Source organism: Balaenoptera borealis (genome assembly GCF_965194805.1).
Source record: "Balaenoptera borealis genome assembly, chromosome: 17".
Lineage (NCBI taxonomy): Eukaryota > Metazoa > Chordata > Mammalia > Artiodactyla > Balaenopteridae > Balaenoptera > Balaenoptera borealis.
This window is the reverse complement of record NC_138876.1, coordinates 25,169,007-25,189,859: the sequence shown is the minus strand read 5'-3', so window position 1 is coordinate 25,189,859 and position 20,853 is coordinate 25,169,007. Positions and strand designations below refer to the sequence as shown.

At 34.7% G+C, this 20,853-nt stretch overlaps 1 protein-coding gene and 1 pseudogene across 3 annotated transcripts in view; both read right to left on the bottom strand.

The window, feature by feature from the left end:
* CSMD3 (CUB and Sushi multiple domains 3) overlaps positions 1-20,853 on the bottom strand; it is a 1,186,187-nt gene that overhangs the window by 495,695 nt on the left and 669,639 nt on the right. The window lies entirely within an intron of this gene.
* The window catches only part of LOC309615123 (dnaJ homolog subfamily B member 9 pseudogene), a 30,034-nt pseudogene continuing 14,792 nt past the window's right edge, over positions 5,612-20,853 (bottom strand). Inside the window, exon 1 of the transcript in view lies at positions 5,612-20,853. This exon is cut by the window's right edge and continues 14,792 nt beyond it. The product of the transcript in view is annotated as a dnaJ homolog subfamily B member 9 pseudogene (transcript).

Genomic DNA, 20,853 nt, shown 5'->3' with positions numbered 1-20,853 from the left:
AACAACCAACAGGGAGGGAACCCAGCCCCACCCATCAGCAAACAAGTGGATTAAAGTTTTACTGAGCTCTACCCAACAGAGCAACTGCCAGCTCTACCCACCACCAGTCCTTCCCATCAGGAAACTTGCACAAGCCTCTTAGATAGCCTCATCCACAAGAGGACAGACAGCAGAAGCAAGAATTACAGTCCTGCAGCCTGTGGAACAAAAACCACATTCACAGGAAGATAGACAAAATGAAAAGGCAGAGGGCTATGTAACAGATGAAGGATCAAGATAAAACCCCAGAAAAACAACTAAATGAAGTGGAGATAGGCAACATTCAAGAAAAAGAATTCAGAATAATGATAGTGAAGATGATTCAGGAACTCGGAAAAACAATGGAGGCAAAGATCAAAAAGATGCAAGAAATGTTTAACAAAGATCTAGAAGAATTAAAGAACAAACAGAGATGAACAATACAATAACTGAAATGAAAAATACACTAGAAGGAATCAATAACAGAATAACTGAGGCAGAAGAACAGATAAGTGACCTGGAAGACAGAATGGTAGAATTCACTGATGCAGAACAGAATAAAGAAAAAAGAATGAAAAGAAATGAAGACAGACTAAGAGACCTCTGGGGGCAACGTTAAACACAACAACATTCACATTATAGGGGTCCCAGAAGGAGAAGAGAGAGAGAGAAAGGACCTGAGAAAATATTTGAAGAGATTATAGTCAAAAACTTCCCTGACATGGGAAAGGAAATAGCCACCCAAGTCCAGGAAGCGCAGTGAGTCCCATACAGGATAAACCTAAGGAGAAACACGTCGAGACACACAGTAATCAAATTGGCAAAAAGTAAATACAAAGAAAAATTATTGAAAGCAGCAAGGGAAAATCGACAAATAACATACAAGGGAACTCCCATAAGGTTAACAGCTGATGTCTCAGCAGAAACTCTACAAGCCAGAAGGGAGTGGCAGGACATATTTAAAGTGATGAAACGGAAGAACCTACAACCAAGATAACTCTACCTGGCAAGGATCTCATTCAGATTCGATGGAGAAATCAAAAGCTTTACAGACAAGTAAAAGCTAAGAGAATTGAGCACCACCAAACCAGCTCTACAACAAATGCTAAAGGAGCTTCTTTAAGTGGGAAACACAAGAGAAGAAAAGGACCTACAGAAACAAACACAAACCCATTAAGAAAATGGTAATAAGAACATACATATCAATAATTACCTTAAACGTGAATGGATTAAATGCTCCAAACCAAAAGACACAGGCTTGCTGAATGGATACAAAAACAAGACCCATACATATGCTGTCTACAAGAGACCCACTTCAGACCTAGGGACACATTCAGACTGAAAGTGAGGGGATGGAAAAAGATATTCCATGCAAATGGAAATCAAAAGAAAGCTGGAGTAGCAATACTCATATCAGATAAAATAGACTTTAAAATAAAGAATGTTACAAGAGACAAGGAAGGACACTACATAATGATCAAGGTATCAATCCAAAAAGAAGATATAACAATTGTAAATATATATGCACCCAACTTAGGAGCACCTCAACACATACCGCAACTGCTAACATTTATAAAACGGGAAATCGACAGTAACACAATAATACTGGGGAACTTTCACACCACACTTACACCAATGGACAGATCATCTGAAACAGAAAATTAATAAGCAAATACAAGCTTTAAATGACACAATAGACTAGATAGATTTAATTGATATTTATAGGACATTCCATCCCAAAAGAGCAGATTACACATTCTTCTCAAGTGCACATGTAACATTCTCCAGGATAGATCACATCTTGGGTCACAAATCAAGCCTCAGTAAATTTAAGAAAATTGAAATCATATCAGTAACTTTTCTGACTACAACACTATGAGATTAGAAATCAATTACAGGGGAAAAAACCATAAAAAACACAAACACATGGAAGCTAAACAATACGTTACTAAATAACCAAGAGATCATTGAAGAAATCAAAGAGGAAATTAAAAAATACCTAGAGACAAATGACAATGAAAACACGATGATCCAAAACCTATGGGATGCAGTAAAAGCAGTTCTAAGAGGGAAGTTTATAGCTATACAAGCCTACTGCAATAAACAAGAAAAATCTCAAATAAACAATCTAACGTTACACCTAAAGGAACTAGAGAAAGAAGAACAAACAAACCCCAAAGTTAGCAGAAGGAAAGAAATCATAAAGATCAGAGAAGAAATAAATGAAACAGAAACAAAGAACACAATAGCAAAGATCAATAAAACTAAAAGCTTGTTCTTTGAGAAGATAAAGAAAATTGATAAACCATTAGCCAGACTCATCAAGAAAAAGACGGAGAGGACTCAAATCAATAAACTTAGAAATGAAAAAGGAGAAGTCACAAGAGACACCGCAGAAATACAAAGCATCCTAAGAGACTACTACAAGCAACTCTATGCCAATAAAATGGACAACCTGGAAGAAATGGACAAATTGTTAGAAAGGTATAACCTTCCAAGACTGAACCAGGAAGAAATAGAAAATATGAACAGACCAATCAAAAGCAATGATATTGAAACTGTGATTTAAAATCCTCCAACAACAAAAGTCCAGGACCAGATGGCTTCACAGGTGAATTCTATCAATCATTTAGACAAGAGCTAACACCCAGCCTTCTCAAACTCTTCCAAAAAATTGCAGAGGAAGGAACACTCCCAAACTCATTCTATGAGGCCACCATCACCCTGATACCAAAACCAGAAAAAGATACTACAAAAAAAGAAAATTACAGACCAATATCACTGATGAATATGGATGCAATAATCCTCAACAAAATACTATCAAACAGAATCCAACAATACATTAAAAGGATCATACACTATGATCAAGTGGGATTTATCCCCGTGATGCAAGGATTCTTTAGTATACACAAATCAATCAATGTGATACACCATATTAACAAACTGAAGAAGAAAAACCATACGATTATCTCAAAAGATGCAGAAAAAGCTTTTGACAAAATTCAACACCCATTTATGATAAAAGCTCTCCAGAAAGTGGGCATAGAGGGAACCTACCTCAACATAATAAAGGCCATATAAGACAAACCCACAGCAAACATCATTCTCAATGGTGAAAAACTGAAAGCATTTCCTCTAAGATCAGGAACACGACAAGGATGTTTACTCTCACCACTATTATTCAACATAGGTTTGTAAGTCCTAGCCACGGCAATCAGACAAGAAAAATAAATAAAAGGGATCCAAATTGGAAAAGGAGAAGTAAAACTGTCACTGTTTGCAGATGACATGATACTATACATAGAGAATCCTAAAGATGCCACCAGAAAACTACTAGAGCTAATCAATGAATTTGGTAAAGTTGCAGGATACAAAATTAATGCACAGAAATCTCTTGCATTCCTATACACTAATGATGAAAAATCTGAAAGAGAAATTAAGGAAACACTCCCATTTACCAACACAACAAAAAGAATAAAATACCTAGGAATAAACCTACCTAAGGAGACAAAAGACCTGTATGCAGAAATCTATAAGACACTGATGAAAGAAATTAAAGATGATACCAACAGATGGAGAGATATACCATGTTCTTGGATTGGAAGAATCAATATTGTGAAAATGACTATACTATCCAAAGCAAGCTACAGATTCAATGCAATCTCTATAAAATTACCATGGCATATTTTACAGAACTAGAACAAACAATCTTAACATTTTTATGGAGACATAAAAGACCCCTAATAGCCAAACCAGTCTTGAAGGAAAAAAATGGAGCTGGAGGAATGAGACTCCCTGACTTCAGACTATACTACAAAGCTACAGTAATCAAGACAATATGGTACTGGCACAAAAACAGAAATATAGATCAACGGAACAGGATAGAAAGCCCAGAGATAAACCCATGCACCTATGGTGAACTAATCTATGACAAAGGAGGCAAGCATATACAATGGAGAAAAGACAGCCTCTTCAATAAGTGGTGCTGGGAAAACTGGACAGCTACATGTAAAACAATGAAATTAGAACACTCCCTAACACCATACACAAAAATAAACTCAAAATGGATTAGAGACCTAAATATAAGACCGGACACTATAAAACTCTTAGAGGAAAACATAGGTAGAACACTCTTTGACATAAATCACAGCAAGATCTTTTTTGATCCACCTCCTAGAGTAATGGAAATAAAAACAAAAATAAACAAATGGGACCTAATGAATCTTAAAAGCTTTTGCAAAGCAAAGGAAATACAAACAAGCCGAAAAGAAAACCCACAGAATGGGAGAAAATATTTGCAAACAAATCAATGGACAAAGGATTAATCTCCAAAATATATAAACAGCTCATGCAGCTCAATATTAAAAAACCAAACAACCCGATCCAAAAATGGGCAGAAGACCTAAACAGACATTTCTCCAAAGAAGACATACAGATGGCCAAAAAGCACATGAAAAGCTGCTCAACATCACTAATTATTAGAGAAATGCAAATCAAAACTACAATGAGGTATCACCTCACAACATTTAGAATGGGCATCATCAGAAAATCTACAAACAAGAAATGCTGGAGAGGGTGTGGAGAAAAGGGAACCCTCTTGCACTGTTGGTGGGAATGTAAATTGATATAGCCACTATGGAGAACAGTATGGAGGTTCTTTAAAAAACTAAAAATAGAATTACCATATGACCCAACAATCCCACTACTGGGCATATACCCAGAGAAAACCATAATTCAAAAAGACACATGCACCCCAATGTTCACTGTAGCACTATTTACAATAGCCAGGTCATGGAAGCAACCTAAATGCCCATCAACAGACGAATGGATAAAGAAGAAGTGGTACATATATACAATGGAATATTACTCAGCCATAAAAAGGAACGAAATTGTGTCATTTGTAGAGACATGGATGAATCTAGAGACTGTCATACAGAGTGAAGTAAGTCAGAAAGAGAAAAACAAATATCGTATATTAACGCATATATGTGGAACCTAGAAAAATGGTACAGATGAACCGGTTTGCAGGGCAGAAATTGAGACACAGATGTAGAGAACAAACGTATGGACACCAAGGGGGCAAAGCCGCAGCGGCGTGGGGATGGTTGGGGGATGAATTGGGAGATTGGGGTTGACACATATATACTAATATGTATAAAATGGATAACTAATAAGAACCTGCTGTATAAAAAAATAAATAAAATAAAATTCAAGGGGAAAAAAAGAAATAAGTCTATCTGAAAACAAAAGCACACAGTTCTTAGGATTTAAAAATTTTGCACATAATAAGGTTGCATAGAAATTACTGGCTGTTTTTATAAACAGAATGAGGTTTTAGTCAATCTCTAAAGATGAGTGCAAATAGGAAAACCCATACACACACAAAAATACATAAATCCATACTAAGACCTAGAGCACCAACAATTAAGAAAGAAATGTAGAAATGTGAAAAGATGTGTAAAACAGCTATGATTTCACCACTACAAAATTATTAGCCAGGGATGAAATCATTAGCCACGTAACAATCTCTTGGCAATATTAAGTTTTCAACTTTCTTTCAGTGTAAATGTCTATGAGCAATACAATCACTTCCTTTACTCCAATTCTTCTGCATGGTTCTGTGGTAAATATTCAACCATACCTTTTTGAAGCTTTCAGTAGAAATTAACCAAGATACTGCTTGCTATCCTTTGCTGAATGACTCAGTTATACAGTTTCACATACATTTTGCAACCCAAGTCAGAGATGTTACAGAGTATGCAATTTTAAATTAGCAAAGGTTTCACTCCAAAAAAAGCATTCAAGTTCACACAATTTAAATCTACAATAACTTTTAAAATTTAACCTTTAAATATTTATCAGGCAAACTCATTCTTTCTTTGGTAATAAAACCGGTCATGTTAATAAGCCCAAGGGCAGGTAGAGAAAAAAGACCAGGCAGAATTATAATCTTTTCTTAAAGAACCTTGCCTAATCAGGGAAATTAATAATTAGCTATTTCTCTACTAACTGAATATTGCTGAATTTGTCAAAAGCAATTTAAATATATTTAATAGCTATGTCAAGTTAAGTGAAATCATGCACTTGTCAAAATAGTTCACAAAAAATTGGTTCTGCATCAAAGATATTGAAGAAGAGTCAACTAGTTGGGTTTAACGAGAACAGAAAAAGGACGAACTACTGTCCTGAACAGTCAGTGTATGTAGTAACCATATTTCCTCTTCGTTGAGTGGCAGTCCTACAGTGCTTGCTAGATCCATGGAATCTATTTTCAGTCTGTACTGTATGTTGATTCGTGGTGGTGTCAAAACCACTAAAAGAAAACATTTTCCCATATCTTCAAGCATGTCATCAAACAACCCACCTCCAAAAGAAAACTCCTAGAAATGGTGCCTTAGTCTACTGGAACCATCCTGGCGTGTCTGGAAGTGATCTGCAAAACGCTTCTTGGACCGAGTGTTTTGGTTTTGACCAAAAAAAAAGTCTTTAAATAAGTCATCAAAACTGAAGTTAAATGACTGCTCAAAAGGACTTCCACTAGCTCTTTGTCCTTTACCATTAGTAAAAGCACTATGTCCAAGTGTATCATATTCTAGTAATTCTTTAATATTAGCATCTGAGAGTATTTCATATGCTTCTTCAATCTCTCTGAATTTTGCTTCAGCATCAGGTCTCTTATTTTTATCAGGATGGCACTTCATGGCCAACTTGTGAAAGGCCTTCTTGATTTGGTACTCTGATGCTGACTTTGGCACACTGATGCTGACTTTGGCACACCTAATATACCATAGTAACTTTCTGAGGCCAAAATTAATTTGGTTACCATTAAAATGCAGGTTCAAAGATGAAAACTGACTGGGGAGTATTCATTTCTAATATCCTGACCCTGGTACCCTACGCGCACGTGAAAAACTGTTGTTGCTGCTCAGCCTGGCGTCACTTCCGGCCCCAACCCCTAAAAGGGCAGTGCTGAAACCCACAAATGTTTTTAATGGCATCTAGAATGATGCATCCTTTCCAGAAGGTTTTCAATTTACTTTCCCCAGATCCATCAGATGAATCACTATCTATGGCAGCTATAGCCTTTTCAAATGTATTTCTTAAATAATAAGACTTGAAAGTCAAAATTACTCCTTGATCCATGGGCTGCAGAATGGATGTTGTGTTAGCAGACATGAAAACTACATTCATCTTGTTGTACACCTCCATCAGAGCTCTTGGGTGACCAGGTCCATTGCCGATGAACAGTAGTATTTTTAAAGGAACTTTTTTTTTTTTTTTTTTTTCCTGAGCAGTAGGTCTCAACAGTGGGATGAAAATATTCAGCAAACCATGTTGTAAGCAGATGTGCTATTTTTAGGCTCTGTCGTTCCATTTATAGAGCACACACTGAGTAGATTTAGCATAATTCTTAAGAGCCCTGGGATTTTCAGAATGGTAAATCAGCACTGGCTTTAAGTCACCAGCTGCATTTACCCCTAACAAGAGAGTCAGCCTGTCCTTTGAAGCTTTGAAGCCAGGTGTTGACTTCTCCACTCTAGCTATGAATGTCCTAGACAGCATCTTCTTCCAATATAAGGCTGTTTTGTCTGTACTGAAAATCTGTTATTTAGTGTAGCCACCTTCACCGATTATCTTAGATAGATCTTCTAAATAACCTGCTGCAGCTTCTGCATCAGCACTTGCTGCTTCACCTTGCACTTTTATGTTACGGAGATGGCTTCTTTCCGTAAACCTCATGAACAGCCTCTGCTAACTTCAAACTTTTCTTCTGCAGCTTCTCTACCTCTGTCAGCCTTCACAGACTTGAAGAAAGTTAGGGCCCTGTTCTGGATTAGGCTTTGGCTTAAGAGAATGTTGTGACTGGTTTGAACTTGTCTCTAGAGCACTAAAACCTGCTCCATTACCAGCAGTAAGGCTGTTTCACTTTCCTTATCATTTGGGTATTCACTGGAGTAACACTTTTAACTATCTTCTAGAACCTTTCCTTTGCATTCACAACTTGGCTAACTCGTACAAGAGGCCTAGCTTTCGGCCTGTCTCAGCCTTCTATATGCCTTCTCAGTAAGCGTAATCATTTCTATCTTTTGATTTAAAATGAGAGACAGTGACTCTTCCTTTCACGTTAACACTTAGAGGCCATTGCAGGGTTATTAGTTGGCCTAATTTCAATATTTTATTTTCAAGGGTCTATAATTTGTATGCATGTATACTTTTTTATTTTCTTTTCCTAAGTCAGTTGCCTAAAAATTTAATCATTTGTTCTCTTACCTTTTAAACTTCTTGTTTTAGCAATTCAGCTTCCATTCTCAATTTAGCAGTGAAGTCTAAGATAAATGAATAAATCCACAAGTGCATTTCGCACAGCTTTTTAAACATTTTTTCCATAATGCAACTAAAAGCAATGCTCTTTGACAACAGTCACATTTTTGATCATATACATATCAGTCAATAATATACAATAATAAGATAATGCTTATTTTTTCTCAAGAATTACACTATGTGTTTTATATGTATTACCTCATTACCTATGAAATAAATCTTATATGTTACCCAGTCTTAAAGGTGAAAAAAATTGAGGTTTATGTTGATCTTTTCCAAGATCACACAGCTAGTAGAGTTGAATCAAGAATTAGGATGTGCTATATACAATGGAATATTACTCAGCCATAAAAAGAAATGAAATTGAGTTATCTGTAGTGAGGTGGATGGACCTAGAGTCTGTCATACAGAGTGAAGTAAGTCAGAAAGAGAAAAACAAATACCGTATGCTAACGCATATATAAGGAATCTGAAAAAAAAAATGGTACTGATGAACCTAGTGGCAGGGCAGGAATAAAGACGTAGACATAGAGAATGTACTTGAGGACACGGGGTGGGGAGGGGGAAGCTGGGGCGAAGTGAGAGTAGCAGCGACCTATATACACTACCAAATGTAAAATAGTTAGTTAGTGGGAAGCAACAGCATAGCAAAGGGAGATCAGCTCGCTGCTTTGTGACAACCTGGAGGGGTGGGATAGGGAGGGTGGGAGGAAGGCTCAAGAGGGAGGGGATATGAGGACATATGTATGCATATGGCTGATTCACTTTGTTGTACAACAGAAACTAACACAGTATTGTGAAGCAATTATACTCCAATAAATATCTATTAAAAAAAAAAAAGAATTCGGATGTGTGGCTTGACTACGTAGCCCATGCTTTCAAGCAATACTACTGTCCCTGGCTACACTGCCCCTTTTAATGTGTTACATACAGTAACTCAATTTTCTGTTCTTTGTAGTAATATTTTATAAATAAATAGGAATTAAATGACAAAACATGTTCAATCTTCTTTGTTAATGGTAAGTATTGCAATTAAAATAAAATATATTAGCTTCATAAGAGAATAGAAAAAGAATGCTGTCCCTTTAGGAGGAAAGTATTTCCAACTGTTTACCATTTTAAGGAAAATAATTAAATATTCAATAGGCTGAGTGCTATTAGAAGAAAGATTGAATATTCCTTTGCAATCTAAATTCTAAGTGTGGCCAGAGGCACGGTGACCAGTTTAAAGAATAAAATCTCTAGCCTGAGTAACTGAAATGTGCTTTATACAATTCAGGAGAGACAAATACACATCAGAACTGATATGCTTATCAAATACAACATCATTAGATCATAATGATGAAGAATGAAGAGTGACAGAAATTTCAGGCTTCTGGATTTTTCTCCTGGAAAAATCCTATTTTCCTGGATGAAATTATATTTTAGGACAATACATAAAATAAAAAGAAAAAAAATCTGTAGCATATGTAGTCAGATAATGTTTTAATTTATGGTTTATTAAATGTATACAACTATTTTACAAGCATGTATCTAACTTCCAACTGAAAAGCTGAATAGTAGCTAACTGCAGAGATAAGTTCACTTTCATTGGTATTAAATTAATTTAATTATCTTCTCTCTATTAAATACACAAGCAGAATTCTAAAAATTTATTTCTCAGTTGTCAGGTCCAAGAACAAATTCTTAGACTAGTTTTATAATTTTATCAGGTAAAATCTTGAATGTTAATCCTGGATATCCTCATTCAACTCCCCCTTTTTAAAGAAAAGGAAATTAAGATCCAGACTATTGAGTTTGCCAGGAAATTATTCATTCAATGAGTATTTATTGATTACCTATTATAAGTAAGTTAGACACTCTTATATGTTATGAGACAAATTCCCAGCCCCTGTTGAACATAATTTCTAATGGATGACATCTGGATTAATGGCAGAACTGAGGTAGACTACAACTTTACACTCTTTTTACTAAAAAGAAATGGAAAAAATTCCTTTGAAATAGCTGGAAGTTTGCTTTGAAAACAGTTAGAATTTTAAAGTTAATCATTAAGAAAACAATAAATTAACTGAATAGTGTAAAATATTTTGTTAAAATGTATGGGGCTTCATACTGAAACCAAACAGTACATTCTGGATGGGCTTTTGATAAGTCATGATTTTTATTTATCACACAGTTGTTAGCAAAATGTTTAAAATGAATTGTTTTATTATTTATAGTTTAAGCAAAATTGCCTTTTTCTTCTAATTTGCAGATAAAAATAACGTAAATATGCTACAATAAAGCAACCAGAACAGAATTAAATATATGTTGGAAATTGTGAATTGAAGGGCATATCTGTTTCCACTATCAATTTTTGTAAGATGAATAAATATTAGTTATATTACCATGCCATCTAAACTAAAGAGCAATACAAATATCATGTTGGTTACAGAGGAGGGTATAATATACAATCCTCTTTGAGGTTGATTCTGCAGAAATTTATTACAAATAAAAAAAGAGATTAAAAAAAAATTAACCTCAATCCAAAATCTGTACTAGAAACTGGTGGCCCTCACTCTCCTCCAGTTCTTTTCCCTTGGATAAAGGTCCTAAAGATTTTTGGAAGAAATAGTAAAAATAACAATAACAACAAAAGACTCTTTAGAAGTTAGAATTAGTTTGGGGGACTAAAGAAACACACTAGTATTAATTTTATTCAATAAATAAATATTATTGTGTAGCACTGTAGCCTACGTGGTGGTGGGACAGCAATATGCCTCAGTAGCTAAAACTGCGGAGGTGGGGAGTGGGTATTGAGTGGCTTTGTATATGAAGTTTCATGTTGTCTTTGATTCAAACATGAGAATGGATGGTCTATTTGCAGCTCTATTAAAAACTCAGTCCTTGCCAAGAATTTTATTTCTATCAAAAGAAGACTAAAACCTTTCTCTGATAGTCACAGAGTAGTACTATAGAATGTTACACAAAGATTAGAATATACCCAGGGCAGAGGGTTAACTAATAAGTTACTGTGCATCAAAAACAGAAAGGAATGAAAATACCCAGCGATAATTATTCATAACAATTTACAAGTATGTTGAATGAAAAAAAAACCTCCTGACAGTACAATTCATAAAGAGGATACTAAAAACGTGCTTTCTGCAAGCACACGAGGAGGTACACAGAGGATGGTCTATGTTACAAAAACAAAACGAAATCCAGTCATGGCACAAGGCAGCCTTATATGATGTTAAAAAGGGAATGTGTAGTTGTTAAGTTTGCCAGAAATCATAATAAAAAGAAAAATAATTACCTTTTGAGTACCTAATTTTTTGATTTTTTTTTTCAATTCTATAATTTTATTGACTATCATAAAGACATGATTCTTGGTGCTGGGAATAACAAATCAAAAAGATTAAAATCCCCGCTTTATATATTCACATGGGTGGAGAAAGTTTATACACAAATAAGTGAAACACATAATTTCTTGATGGTAATAAGTCCCGTGAAGTAAAACAATGCAGGAAATGAGAGAGCATAGGTGCTTTGTTTATGACAGTAAAATTTTTAACAGTGAGAGTACATGAAATATAAGCATATATGCAGGTTGAGTAAGTATAAATCCTTAAGGTGTGTAGGTGCTTGGCATATTCATGTAACAACAAAAAGGCCACTGTGGCTGAAATAGAATGATCCAAGGGTAGCGTAGTATGAGATGAGGTAAGAGAGCCAACGACAGGGTTTACATACTATTGTGTTAAGCAACTTGATTTTTTCTACTGCAAAAGCAAGTTTAAAAAAAAAAAGTTCTATTCACAGAAGACCAGTAAAAGTAGTAGTTCTTATTGTTTAAAAAGAAAAGATTATTCTGATGTTACTAAAAATGTTCTATCCTTCTGAAAGCATACACAAAATTATGCCTGTAATCTGTCTCTCCATTCTTATTTAAAAACTCTAGTACTCTGGATAAAAATTACTGACTTGAAATATAAGCCCATCAATTAAGTATCTTAATCTGTGTATGAGGTGTTAAGATATTCACATGTAATTTTAATTTGCTTTTCTATTTGCAAATGTTCTTTGGCTTTTATTTTTTAATTATAAAATATCTATTCAAAATATTATATTCCTCCAAACTAAGTGGTTTCTTTTCTTTTCTTTTTTCCAGTCAAAAGGAAATCTTGCTTCAAATCACAATCATTTGTAACCTATGGGCAGTAATGATGTGGGTCTATATTCTCCTGGATAATTATTTTACATCTTCTGTTACTGGCCTTACAAAGTCACAAGTTGGTAACCTTATTTCCTACTTCACTGAGAAATCCAAATCAATCAAAAAGAAAATTTTACAGACTCTCAGCATTCTATTTACCCACCTACCATCTCCTATCCTCTTGAGCACTAGATCATCTATGTTTTCTCCTAATCAAGAACATCATTCCAGCTATTCTCTTTTCTATCTACTACATCATAATTTTTTTCACTCTCTAGTTCATACCCATCAGGGTTCAAAAATGCTAGTGTTTCTCTGAACTTTAAAATAATACTTCTCTTGTTTGTTTCCCCCACCAACTACTACTCCATTTCTCTAGTCTTTTTTGCAGTCAGTCTTCTGAAATGAACAGTCAATAATCCATGTCTCCAACTCCTCACCTCTCGCTCTCTCTTAAAACCACTCTAATCAACCTCTTCCCCAACAACTCCATAAAAACTGCTGTTGTAATAAACACCAATGTCTTTCATCTTATAAAATTCAATGATAAATTCTTAGTCCTTCTCTCATCACCTATCATGCAATATAACCCTACTGGTTACACATGCTTCTCTTTGATATACTTTCTTCATTGACTTTCAGGGCATTGTTCTCTCTCTCTCTCTCTCTCTTTTTTTTTTTTGTTCCCATTAGGAGGAGACAAAGAAAAGAAAGAGGGTAGGGTAAGTGAGTGATATTCTATTTTTTTTTCCCCAGAGAGTCAATATATATATTATCTAAAAATATATAAAATAATAGAGGTATACATTTATTTATCTAGAATTGTTGAGGTAACAGCACCCAGAAAACTGAAAATAAAAATAGCTTTAAAATGTTCCCTGTGGGGTAAGAAGGAGAGATTAGTACTCTTTTTATCATAAGCTCTTCAGTTCTTGCTACCATGTGTACTTATTCCTTGATTTTTTCCTTGATAAAAATGTTTTAAAATAAGTTTTTAAGTACCAAATGTAATTTAAAAAACTAAAAATGTCTATATACACTTATTTCAGTTGGAAAATGGAGTGGCTAAGATAGATGAGAAGTAAAGCACATTAATTCCATAGTTTTCATTGCTGGTGTCAAAAGATACTACACAACTCTGATAAATCAACAAGTAGAGATGTAGGTTTAGGTATAAAGCTATGGTGGTAAGTGCTATTAAAAATAAAAATATTAAATGAAAAACCTGTTACTTTGGGGCAAAGGTTTGGAGATGAATGGGAGCCACAGGTATTGGGTGGGCCAAAAAGTTTGTTCAGGTTTTTTCCCATGTTACAGAAAAACCTGAACGAACTTTTTGGCCAATCCAATATTTTCTTCTGTTTAATTTTATTTTTAAAATATCTTTATTTTTTAATATAAAAGCATGTATTGCTTTTATAATTAAAATAATTCAGTTTTACAAAGAAAGACTAAGTAAAATTTAAAGTAATACATTTATAGGAAAAATGTATCTCTTTTACTATTTCTGGAAAGGATGAACATAATTGTATTCCAGGGCCATGGTTGATACTTAGGCAATGCTGTTAAATAAAGTTGAATTAAATTGGGAAAAAAAGGCCTCATTATAAACATGTGAAAAAAGTGATATGCAGAAACAGCTCAAGAGCCTCTACGCACCAGGAATTCTTCCTGAACGTCTAACATGTTTTAAATGATTTTATAAATGACCTGTTAGCGGAAAGAACATGAAGAAAGTATTAGAGGAGATCTATATAGAATGGGAGCAGAGCTAATAAACTGCTGTTAGGAGTTATCGTACGAAATGCCTATACACGCTTTACACCTTGTCAACTTATGTAATACCAGCAAAGAGTTTGTTCACCCCCAATACATAAGGAGTTTTAAAGACACTGAGACTTAAGCGTTCCACTCACTATCCCAACTTTCTTTGTGCTTACAAATCATCTAGTTTTTAATTGACTAAATTGCCTTTGTCTGTGGTCCTTATGAAGGAAAAAAAAGTGAACATAAATTGCCAAAACTTATCTTGAAATATTAAAGTAGTTTTGGGAAGAATGGGCCTGTGTGGTTGGAGAAAGGGCGAATAGGAGAAAAGTTTGATGAATAATACAAGGTGCACATGCAGAAAGTACAGCACACTTGATAGAAAGCTGTTGGAAAGTAGGCGAGAATGATGGTAAGTATACATACTGGTATTTGACAGATTATATGAGCACTGCGGATTCTTTGTTCACTCGGGATAGACACAGTACAAAGTGGTGGAGGGACCTGATTCAAAAAGAAGAAAATGCTGAACGGAGGTCTAAGTCAGGATGTAATCAACTCTAGCCTTCCTCTATCACAGTGAGAGATATTATATTAGTGGAGATAAAAGTCACTTTAGATCTCCTTTCAAAATACACAAACCTACAGTTTTATCCAAAAGATGGGGAGAAGCTGAGATTTTAGCGACATGAATTATGTTGAGAAGAGAAGCTTTCATTTTCCTCAGAGCAGTAATTTCAAGTGTTTGTTAGGAGAAAATATAGTATTACTGTATCAGAGAGTTCTAATGGGAAAAGAGAAACTTCTCTGTTACTTAGACAAAAGGATTAATACAGGAAATCGAAAGTTTACAAAGCTGGAGAAGAGCCTGGAGAGTGACAGTCAGGACAGGGAAGTGGCTTCCAGCATTCAGTAAATCAGAAAGTGCAAGAATCACTGGGAATTGCTGCTGACAATCTCAGCTGTGTGTAACCGCAAAGTAGGCAATTTTCAGGGAGAAGGCCGTGAAACCTCTGGTAAAACTATACATCTGCCATTTGATGAAGCCCCTGAACCCATCTGCCTGTTGAGGGACAGCACCTTTTGTTTCTTTTTTGCCATAAAGTCTCTTGTGAGTGCCTCCCATTGGAGAAATCAACACTGAACAGGGGAGTCTGCCTTTGTATAGATGAAGACATGTTTACTTTCTCCTCCAAGGGAAAGATGCACTTTCCCAGCAGTTACTGTTAGTTCCCGTCACCTAGCTCAGTCACAAAGCCTCTTGACATCTTAAAGCCTATATGACAAGGCTAACCACCACCAACATGCCGTATATTAAATTGCAGAGAAATAGAAGAAGAAAGAACAAAAATTGGTCTATACATATGCAAATATGTCCATAACAAAGCAAGGGAGAAAATACTGATAGTTATCCCATTCTTTTTTTTTTTTTTCCTGCAATTGTTCACAAAGCCATTTTTGGTGTCTATATTTCTTTCTTCACCATGTGTTTCATATTTTGCCCTCAGCCACCACTTCAGCTGGTCATGATGATATGACCCAAATCTTTATTCTTGAAGTGTCTGAGCCATTTATGAACCTGTTGATATCTGCTGTAATTTTTCATTAATTTATTTCTGTGCAAAGTATTCATTGGCAGACTACAAAATCTACTGGCTTCCATACATACTCCTTCTTGATCCCAATGTACACCAGCAACTCTATCTCCCGTTTATAATCAGGATCAATCACCACAGTCAATACAGTAAATCCTTTATTTGCCTGTTTATGGAGTGGTTTAAGAAGCTCAATACAGTCAGGGGACAAACTCCATTACAAGAAAAACGGAATTGTTGCATCCCCTAGTGGACTTCCTTTGTCCTCTTAGGAAGTAAGACCTCAACTAGCAGAGCTCAGAGCTGTGGAGATTAGAAACACATATTTTGTGAGTGATTTCTTAGGTGTAATAGTGAGGGGTACCACTTCACTTTCAACCCTCAGTGTCCAAGACTGTGTTCTGGCTATGTGAAAAGAGGGGTACAGGTTTCCCCCACTATCCAAAAACAAAGCATTCCTATGAAACCTTTTGTAAGCCATAAAGAGTAAAGCGAAGAAGCAATTACCTTAGGACACGTCTTACTAATACATGCACAAAATAAATTGAGATAAAGCATAGATGCAACAGACATAGTTCAAAGCTGTGGCAGCTTGACGCTGAGATGCTGAGTGTAGTTCCCAGGAAAGGAGCTTGGTGGTGTCACTCTCACTGCCCAGGGTGCACACTGCCTCTACAACAGCTAACTACAAAACAATGCTGAACGCCATTTTCACCTTTCACTTCTTTTCGTAAAAGTGAAAAATCCTCTTCAGGTTGCTTTTGGTTAGTGAAAACAGGTACTAATGTAGATCTTTCATGAAAATGAAGTGGTGTGAAGCAAACGTTTGAAAAGTTGGGGTGGCGGTGGTGGTGGGATGAATTGGGAGATTGGGATTGACATATATACACTAATACGTATAAAATAGATAACTAATAAGAACCCACTGTATAAAAAATAAATCAATAAAATAAAATAAAAAGAACGGTGGGGGATACCTGTATAACATATTGGTTACTTGTTCTAAGTCTATACTCAATGCATATTTTAGAGCAGCTCATTAAACTTATAAGATCTGACTCCCAACAGGTGTCTGGACCAGCTGCAGACCTTTGTCTTCTCTGGTACCCAAATAAAACCAATGATAACTTAAAACTATCCTTAGGTGTTCCTATTTCAAAGACTGGATTTTTACCCAAAAGAGTAAATCCAGAATGGCAAAATTTCACTGGTAATGTGGACAGGGAAACATTTCTCCATTAAGCGACTTAATATGGGAGCCCTTTCACTAACTGTTTTAATTCTTCATGGAAGAATGCTCTCTAGAAATAGGAAGTCTAAGAAAAATTCCCAAGAACATAATTTATTTTACCATCTGCTTTTCTTAGAAAACAATCAGTTAATAACATAATTGCCTCGACATCATGTTCTGAGTTGCGCATATGCTACAGTGGAATGCAAAATTCATTTTTTTTTTTGAATTGTGGAAAGGGTGCCTTGAAGTTTTTAATTCTATTTTTAATTTTACATTTTGGAAGCATCTTATATTTTGACCCCCACCCAACTTATTTATTTCAACTTTTAAATTGTAGCAAATTTTAGTACATTGAAACAATGAATAATAATGTACCATACTGGTGTACAGGTTTTTTATTAGAGTGTCTCAATGAGTTTTTTTGCTTATTGTTTTTCCCATTAAAGAAAAGATGTTTTACTTGAATTATTAAAGAACGAGAATGACTTGTTACTTCAAGTACCCATGATTCTTGTAGTCTGTCTACCTGTCTGTCTGTCTATCTAGCTAGCTAGCTAGCTAGCTATCTTGTGGAAATATTTGTTTAAGACAAGTTAGAGATAAAGGCCTAAATATACGGACTGAAGGAATTAATCAAAATCCCTATTGGTTCTGATTTTCAGGAAGGAGGGCAGAATCAATGAAGTAAACAGCTGTGAGATAAAAGAGGCTTTGCCCATTGTATTAAATGGTACAAATATCACTTGTCTTTGATGACCTATCCTAGATGATGCTGTCTGCACTACTGAAAGGTTAGTCATAGCTTCATTAAAATTAGTTATGATATTACATAAAAATTCTCTACTAGGATCAGAACTCAACTTCAGAATGATAAAGAAAGCCCTAATGACAAATTCATAAAATTTACATTGTATTGAATCATGTACAACTAATATTATGAATTCTATTTGGTTCCTACTAGATGATAAGATCTTTGTTAGCAATGTTTAAAGAGTAACTACTGAATAACAATTACTGTGATAGTATATCCATTCTGTATTTGATTAATATACAGGGTTCCTTATGTTATTCAATTTGAACACCATTAAGTTGATTTTATTTTCAAACTATTATTGTAAAATGTGTTATTTGCTCTTAATAACATTTATGCTATTCACTGTAATTTTCTTAGTCGGAACAAAATTTTGACTGAAAGAAATTCTGTTTTTGAGCAAAATTATGTCTTATAGTAATAATTATTATTCTGAGAATAATAGCTATTATTTATTTAGTGTTGTATGTGCCAGGCACTTTTCTAAGTACTTTAAATGTGTTCCTTTCAATGGCACTATGAGATACTATTATTAACCATATATTACAGATAACGAAATGTAGGCAAGGTAAGTAACTTATGAAGGTCACACTGCAAATAAGTATTGGGATTCAAATCCAAACCATGCCATCTGATTCCAATATTAAACTCTTAACCACTGCACTCACTGCTATCCCACAAATACCTCCCATCCCTGGCATATGACACTATTCTATCATCAGTTTTGTTAAAAATAATTTGAGAATATGACATGGCCACAAATAACCAATGTAACATGCAGATTCTACATGAAAACTTCCAGGAGTAAAACTTTCTTTTCTAGCAGAAGTAGATGAAAGCATAAGTCTGCCTTTTGGTCTTCAAGAGCAGTCAGAGATGGGGGTAGAATTGCTCCCTCTCCTGTTAGAATAGACTAAGATGACCTCAGGTAGATACTTAATTTCAGTTATTTGTTGGGACAAAATGAAATGTCAGTTTTTATTTTCTTTTTTATCCTTAGCACTACACCTAAATGTTAGATTATTGATAACTAAAAGGTTTAGTCTATAACTTTTATTAAAAGCTATTATGTGTAAATGCAGATCATTCATTAATATAAAGGAATTTAAATACTGCTAATGGAAATTGAAGCCTATTAAACTAACAGTGAATATTGCATTGTTTTGGGGCCAAACGAGTATTGTATAAATTAAGAAAATAATAATTTATTGTTACATTTTTTCTTGAACTTCAATGAGTTTTTAAAATAATTTGTAACTTAAAGTGTTTTTACATTTCTGTAGCCATATTTCCTCCCAAATCTCCAGTATTAATCTCCAACTTCAGCAGGAAGAGTCAGACCAGTGCTGCTCTTTTAGGGGAATGGCTCAGTGGACCCCTGAGAGTCCTAATTTTAACGTGTTTGATTTAAAAGTCTTATGAGGCATTGCTAACAGTATCTGTTATTGGAAAAAATCTCTCCTTTTTTAAAACCTCAGTACTGAACAATCTTCTCCTTTGTGAAGATGTGATTATTCAAACAAATTTCTCCCCAGAGTCGTGCCCTTTTCTAGTACAGGAATTTCCATAAGAAAAAAGTGGAGGGCTGATTAAGAAGTCACCCATGTCTTTTTTTAAAGAAGTCACCCATGTCTTTTTTTAAAGAAGTAGACGCAATCTCTGTTTCAATTACCATGGGACATCTTCAAATGACCTCGTTGACTCTTCTGATTTATTTACTAACATGGAGCCAACTCAAGATGTACTTGCTGGAAGGACCATGCCATAGTTTCATTTATTTCTCATTAAATGTGCTGCTGAATAGAAATACCTCAATCACCTACAAAAAAGGAGATCGCCAATGGAATTCCTAAATAAACTGATTCTAGTTGAAGTAGACTGCAATTATTAATTTTGATATTATAAATAAATATGTTGTAAAACATATAAACATATATGTTTATAAATATATGTAGAATATATGTAAAAAATACATAGCTAATTTAATCTTTTCACCATTTTCTTTTACTGTCTGACTTGGGAATTGAACATTTTGGCTTCAAATAAACTACTGAAATCTATACTAGAGGTAAGATCCAGAAATATTTTTCATTATGAATCTTACCTTATTTTACTCATAGCCAAGTATAAAGTAAGACATTGGTATTTTACAGAATTCTGGCTCCTGTAACTTTGCATCAAAGCTATTTAGGAAGTTGTTAAAAATACTTACAAAAAGGTTTTTTTTCTTCTTCTTCTGTGTTTAGTTCACACGTTTACAACCACAATATAGAAATATTTTTGATTATACACTTGTATTGGTAAAACATTTTTGAGCATGCCCTCATATTTGTTTCATTTGTATACAAGTGCTACTGTATTAATACATCATATTCCATGCATGTGTATATGTATGTATCGCACTTGGAAGTTATAATTAATGAGATTTTTTCCATTGTATTGTCAGTGAAACTCTACTTGACTCCAGCCAAATATCCTGAAGGTGAATGTTTTAGTTAGCAAGGTGAACTATGTGAACAATAGTGTATTTATAATTATTTACCTTTAATATGATTTTTTGCTTGAAAAGTTATATTGTCAACCCCAAACTTCTGGTTTACCTCCTATTAGCAGTAGAAGTCATTTAATGCAGCTGCTTTGTGTAAGTTACCACCAGATGGCATTTCTGTGTCTTTGATTATGCACACATTTCTGAACTAAAAACTACTTTATTAAGTGAGGTTCTTGCTAAGTTCTTTGGGCAAATTATTTTACTTCTCATTCAAATACATACTATTACCAAACAGCTGTTCTGTCCACGGTACTACGCTAAATGTGCTGAGGGCTACAGAGGTAAAGTGTCAACACCTTTAACTGCTTGTAGTTATTTTAATAAGTATTCAGTAGAGCCCTTTATCTGACTTTCATTTAA